Source organism: Pan troglodytes, chromosome 5 (genome assembly GCF_028858775.2).
Source record: "Pan troglodytes isolate AG18354 chromosome 5, NHGRI_mPanTro3-v2.0_pri, whole genome shotgun sequence".
In the NCBI taxonomy this organism is placed as follows: domain Eukaryota; kingdom Metazoa; phylum Chordata; class Mammalia; order Primates; family Hominidae; genus Pan; species Pan troglodytes.
This window is the reverse complement of record NC_072403.2, coordinates 94,143,251-94,149,250: the sequence shown is the minus strand read 5'-3', so window position 1 is coordinate 94,149,250 and position 6,000 is coordinate 94,143,251. Positions and strand designations below refer to the sequence as shown.

General features: G+C 39.1%; 1 long non-coding RNA gene across 1 annotated transcript in view; it reads left to right on the top strand.

The window, feature by feature from the left end:
* The first annotated feature begins 3,883 nt into the window (after positions 1 to 3,883).
* LOC134810324 (uncharacterized) overlaps positions 3,884 to 6,000 on the top strand; it is a 295,913-nt gene continuing 293,796 nt past the window's right edge. Inside the window, exon 1 of the long non-coding RNA XR_010158082.1 lies at positions 3,884 to 5,006. This is a non-coding gene — a long non-coding RNA (uncharacterized LOC134810324). The remainder of the gene's footprint in view (positions 5,007 to 6,000) is intronic.

The window sequence follows — 6,000 nt, the reverse complement described above, 5'->3', positions numbered from 1 at the left end:
TCTATCTGATTGGTTTTGCCTCATCTCAATGTACTTTCTCTAACTAGGGTAATTTCTGTCTTCCTTTCTGCCATGTCCTGGGTCTTCATTTCACTTGTCAACACCAATTGAGACTCTATTTATTTATTTATTTATTTTTTGGGGGGACAGGGTCTCACTCTGTCACAAAGGCTGGAGTGCAGCAGGGTGATCTTGGCTCACTGCAACCTCTATCACCCTGGTTCAAGCGATTCTCGTGTCTCAGCCTTCCGAGTAGCTGGGAATACAGGTGTGCGCCACCACACTCGGCTAATTTTTGTATTTTTAATAGAGATGAGGTTTCACTATGTTGCCCAGGCTGGTCTTGAACTCATGTGTTTAAGTGATTTGCCCTCCTTGGCGTCCCCAAGTGCCAGGATTACAGGCGTGAGCCACCGCACCTGGCCCCAGTAGAGGCTCTTATTCTAAGAACCTTTTCTGAAGAAATTTGAACAACTTCTAATCATTTATGCTTACTCCTCTCTTTTCATTCTGTAATGATTATATATACAGTAGACAATTGGCATTAACTAGAGATCCATTCTGATGGCCATTGGAACAGGAAAATGCAACAATACCATATGATATTAGAATGATGATGATAGAGAGTGTGGAAATGAAATGACATATATGTAGCATTTATTCTCTTTCTTCTCTCCTTCTATTGCCTCACTGCCTGAAAGAGATAAGGAATCATCAAAGATGAAGTTCTTGAACTGGACACACCTGCGCTGGAAACATTGGGCTAACTGATTGATGCTGAGATTTTTCTAGACTTTGGAACTAGTTTAACTGGAGCTCTGGTTAACCAGACTTCTGCTGGAGCTGTGGCGGCATTACCTGTGGGTATTGTTGGAAGTAACCACGTTAGGGTTGTGTGGGAAGGATACAAAAAAAGAAACAAAAGAAACATAAAATTCTACAGTACTTCAGATCATCTTTTTTTTAGACAAGGTCTCACTCTCACCCATGCTGGAGTGCAGTGACATGATCACAGCTCGCTGCAGTCTCGACCTCTCGGGCTCAAGCCATCGTCCTGCCTCAGCCTCCCAAGTAGCTAGAACTACAGGCATATGCCACAGTGCCCATCTCATTTAAATTTTTTTTGTAGAGATGAGTTCTCATTATGTTGCCCAGGCGTATCTTGAACTCCTGGGCTTGAGCGATTCTTCCACCTCGACTTCCCAAAGTCCTGGGATTACAGGCGTGCGCCACCATGCCCAGCGTATCATCAAATCTTTATCATCTGTTAGATTGTGTCCTGTGCTGTGATGGATACCATCCAGTAGCAGTTACACAACTACACTTTTTTGTCCTAATGATTGAAAGGGGCACAATGTTATGGGAATTGGATTGAAGAAGTCGGTTGGGTATGAGAATTTAGATGTAATAACAGGGTGATGAGATGTAGAGAGCTTGAATTGGTTGCAGGTGAATGGCTGGCAGGAAGGGGAAGGCTGGTCTGGGGTGCCATTTAGGTTTTCCTCCTGGGAGACAGAGTGGATGCTGGTGTCATTCACCTAAGAAGAATGCGTCAGCCTAAATACAGCACTGGAGTCTACCAAATCTGCATTTACTGGGACTACTAAAGATGTTGCAAACTTAACATGGCTGAACCAAAGCTCTTAATTTCTATTCTTCATCCCTAAACCTACTTCTTGATCATTTTTCTCTATCTCAGACAATAGCATCCACCCTATCAAAACCTCAGAGTAATTCTTGGTTCTGTTTTTATTTGCTTTTCCCTCAACAATAACATAAATTGGTCCACTTCAAAAATATATCCTAAAGACATGCCTTTCTCTCTATCTCCATTTCTACCATGTGTCTACCTATCACAGAAGGTTAAAACAATAGTGTTTTAATGGCATAATCTTAATTCTCTTTTCTTTGAACAAAAACGGAAAACTACCATCAGAACGTGGGGCTATGAAGCCTGGGGGCTATGAAGCCTGGGGGCTCAGGTATATCACAATGTCTAATACCCTCTTCTTTTCCAACTCCACATCCTTGAAGAGTCACCAATGAACAGTATTATGTATGTGAGATCTCACCTTGACAGGGGAGAAAGAAGACACAAGAGGACTTTGTGTAACTTTGGGGAAGGCACAATTTTTTTCCCCGTGTATTGTGGTAGGGTTTATGAGGTTATGTCTGTATTTTTGTGAGCTTCTAGGGGAATGCCCTCCTTTTCTCCTTCCCTCTTTCCTTTCCCATCCCTCCTCAGCCCAAATTCTTTCCATGAGTCCCTCTCATACCCTTAACAAGGGAATCTCAGAGCACAAATCTTATGGTACGTCCATTGGCCATTGTAGCTATTCATCTGGGATAGTTCTGTCAGAAAGAAGAGAAAATTGAATAATTCCTTCTCAATCTCAGGGAAATTCAGGGTAGAGACAAGATGGGTCAAATATTTTTTTTTCTTATATTTCTTTGGAGTAGTAGATTGTAATAAAATTTTAAGATTTTATTTCAAAATATCTGCAGTTTTAAAAACTCTCTTGATAAGAGCACATTTGATCTATTTAATTTTAATTTCAGCTGTAATAGACATGGAAACTATTTTCTAAGACAACCCTGTCTCCGATAAAGTAAGTCAAAATAGTAACCAGTCATGCTATTCAATTTTTACCAAGTAGATTTGCCATCGAGAATTTTTTAAACAACATGACTGTTAAATTATCCTATTTCTGAGAAATCCAAAATATTTCATAGGATTCCTAAAGACATTTTAAAGAAAGAAGTCAAAAATATGAAGTCTAAACAAGAAAAATAAATTGATGCAGCTTTAGAAAATTAACATAGCTTCCACAAAAATGCCCAGGATTCAATACTTGTTCTTTATTCATTCCATCAATACATGCATCTTCCATTCTTTCTGAGTTCAAAATAATTTGAACACACTTTTTTTTCCTATTTAGTTAGGGCTGAATTCAATAACTATATGGTTTTTGATGTGTACTTTTTGAGAAAAAATATGTAAAAAGTCTACTCATTACCTTATATGCAATTATCTTTTTGTGTTATTATAAATGCTTATGCACAAAAGACTTGGATTATAGTTAGAAAACTTGTCCTGAAATTCTTTTTAGGACACAAAGAGAAAGAGAAATGTCTACATGATAGAAATGTAAACTCACCCAAACCCATTTGTGAACTTTTTCAGTGACATTATTTACTATTAAATAGCAATAGAAAACTGGAAAATTTAAGCTCCAGACCTATATGTGATGGCCATCTGTACAAATCTTACCCCCACATCTTAAGCAAGACATAACCCAATGCAATCAATAATTTTTTTTCTAAACCTACTCTCCAATTGATGCCTTGTTACAAAACTCAGCACACAATAAGAGAGGATCTGTAGTCCCTTCAGGATCACAGTCCAAAAACCTAAAATATGAAAATTTCGTATTGGAAAGTTGCAGGGGAACATAAAGGATTAAAAATAAGAGACACACATTCTAATGTAATTGTCCTAAGTTTGACCTAGATAAAGGAGAGGAAATGAGTCAATTAGCTTCTAGAAGTCTTTGTTATATCTGTTTTATTATCAAAATGTATGTTTTTATATGCTGTCTGTTGTACATGTAATGCCCATTATCAGTAGACCATGTTACTTATCAATAGTTTATTTTTTGAACAGTACAGTAGACACACTTATACCCATCTTACTATATTGTCGGCAAAAAGTTGGTGGTTGACTTGCTATGAGACAAGTAGAGTTATGTGATCTTTATAAGATGGGTATTCTTGATCTGAGACTTATAGCAGTGCTTTGCTAAACCAGTCTCTGTTGTCTTTACAACAGCACCAATTATTATTCTAGTGATTCAATATTAATATGTTCATTCATTTTGTTATTCAATAAGCACTTATTTAAACACTTACTGTGTGCCTGGCACTATTCTGGACACAAAAGGTATAGTGATGAAACTGTTCTTGTCCTCGAAGGGTTTAAAAATCAAGAACTATAATACAGTGATAAATTTATTTTATGAAGATATATGCAAAGTACAGTCAATATAGAAGCCCCTATTTTCTCTGAGATATTCAGAGAAGACTTTACACTGACAGGACTTTAAGGATGAAAAGTTTTCTTGTTACATAAGGGAGGAAAGTACACTTGAAAGACACAATGTGCAAAGGAATGGAAGCATAAGAGAGGATGATGTGTTCTGTACAAATAGTTTAATATAGTTAGAAGGCAAAATTAGAGTGACGAGAGATGAAAGACAGAAGATGAGAGTGAACATGTTGTTAGAGTTCAGATAAAGAAAGTCCACGTGTAAATTAGAGGAATTCAGTTTCACCCTTTGGACAATTAGAGCCAGTAAAGAATTTTGAGCCAGCACGTATAATAGAAAGGTCTCTCCACAAAACCCGGGGAAGATAGATTAAAGGTGCGTAGGAGGATCTAGAGACAAAGAGAACATTCAGGGTTACTGAATGTACAGAAAAGGATGATGGTTCTTGAACAAGTGAGTAAGGATTTGGGAGATATTTAGGAAGCAGATTCACAATACTGAGCTTTCATTAGAGAGAGGGTAGAGGCAATGGAAGAATGTAATATGACTCACAGCAATCTAGTCTGGTTGTGCCAGTCATGGACAACAGCAGTATAGGTGCAGTGGCTTTGGGGGAAAGAATGAATTATAGTTTAGAGATGCTTGGAAGTCACTAATGTGTAAACGTATAAAAGACAAGTGTATATATAGGTCTGGAACTAAAAATAAGTCTTGGCTGGAGATAAATAATTGAGGATTATTTGCATTTTCATGGAGAGCAGACCATGAAACATTTACCAGTCCACACTGCATGTGATCCAATCTTGGCCATGGACCCTGGGCACAGTCTGCATGGTTTCTCCTGGAGGGGGGCGGGTGTCCCCTTTGATAAGAGATACAAGAAGAGATCCCACTACCAGTCTTTCTGCCTTTGGACTACATTGAATGAGGAAGTGATGCCTTGGGATGAAAGCTAACATGGTGAGTATTGCAGAGTGGAATGATGGGAAGAAGTTGGGGCCTTGATGCCATCAGCTACTGCATCAACCTTTAAACTTCGTGCTTCTTGTTCTATGAGTTTATATATTCTTGCTATTTAAGCCACATTCATTTTAGTATTCTGGTACTTATAGCAGAACTTATCCAAACTAAAAGGCTTCTCTTTGTGAGATATTGTGGAAAGAATTAAAAATGGTTGGACAAGCACCTTATTTTGTGCTAGATGGGCAGTAGAATGAGAGAGCATTCTTTTTTTTTCCTGTGGTTTAAGAAGCTAAATGATGACAGAGGAGATGACACTGAGGATTGATGACAATGGTGAAGGCAATGGGAGGGGATCTGTCTGGAGACATGCAATAAGATTGTCGTCTGTTTGTTTGTTTGTGATGGGGTCTCACTTTGTCACCGAGGCTGGAGTGCAGTGGCATGATCATGGCTCACTGCAGCCATAACTTCCTGGGCTCCAGCGATCCTTCCACCTCAGCCTCCTGAGTAGCTGGGACCACAGGCATGCTCTACCATGTATGAGATGGGGTTTTGCCATGTTGCCCAGGCTGGCCTTGAATTCCTGAGCTCAAGCGATCCACCCACCTCAGTCTCCCAAAGTGCTTGGATTACAGGTGTGAGCCACCGTGCCCAGCCAAGATTGTCAAACAGTATGTTGGGGATAGACAAGGCCAAAGATCACATGAGACAATGGTACTAATTTGTATAATTGTATAATTTTCTCCATGTTTTCTAGGGTGGATGGGAAGGAAGTGTGGGTGGAAGACCTGATATACTTGTGAATCATGTAGTCAAGGGCCTGGAGAACATAATGAATGAGTGATCCAGTGAGGGCACTAGAGGGATAAGAAATTATGGCCACAGAATGGGCTGTTGGGGCCTATAAACATTCAACAGTGAAAATAGGTCCAAGCTGTCCATGTATAGGATGTGGTGAAAAAAAAATCTGTGTGTCTGGAATATAGAGAAG